This window comes from Buceros rhinoceros, unplaced genomic scaffold (genome assembly GCF_000710305.1).
Source record: "Buceros rhinoceros silvestris isolate BGI_N320 unplaced genomic scaffold, ASM71030v1 scaffold5741, whole genome shotgun sequence".
Taxonomy (NCBI): Eukaryota; Metazoa; Chordata; class Aves; order Bucerotiformes; family Bucerotidae; genus Buceros; species Buceros rhinoceros.
In genome coordinates this window covers 154,815-155,390 of record NW_010395901.1, presented here as the reverse complement: position 1 = coordinate 155,390, position 576 = coordinate 154,815, and the positions used below count along the sequence as shown (strand labels likewise).

Genomic DNA, 576 nt, shown 5'->3' with positions numbered 1-576 from the left:
TTCCCCTTCTCTGACTCTTTAAAGGAATATCTTTTGTTACATCTGTTAAGCAGGTGAATTTAACAATACGTGCCTAGAACAAGTTAAAGTTTCCTAGACCTTTCTATGATGTTTTGTTCTGGAAAGGATTTCTTATCTTGCAAGTTCAGTAAACAATATTGTTGAATAGTTTTATGTAGCAACCATGTCTGTTATAGGAAAGGAAAATAGACAGTAGTGGCCATGATCATGATTTTTGAAATTGTACTATGGTTCCTTTGTAAAATGAAGAAAAAACCCTCTCAATAAAAGAAGTGAACTGTCTTGCACTTGACAAGTTTATAAAGATAATGGGAAAAATAATTGAAAGCATGCCAAGTTTCTCCTCTTCCGTTCGTAGCAACCATGTCTGTTATAGGAAAGGAAAATAGACAGTAGTGGCCATGATCATGATTTTTGAAATTGTACTATGGTTCCTTTGTAAAATGAAGAAAAAACCCTCTCAATAAAAGAAGTGAACTGTCTTGCACTTGACAAGTTTATAAAGATAATGGGAAAAATAATTGAAAGCATGCCAAGTTTCTCCTCTTCCGTTCA

The 576-nt window shown here is 33.7% G+C and overlaps 1 protein-coding gene across 1 annotated transcript in view; it reads left to right on the top strand.

Annotated features, from left to right (window-relative positions):
- COG3 (component of oligomeric golgi complex 3) overlaps positions 1-576 on the top strand; it is a gene marked incomplete at its 5' end in the record, with an annotated part of 26,914 nt that overhangs the window by 18,991 nt on the left and 7,347 nt on the right. The window lies entirely within an intron of this gene.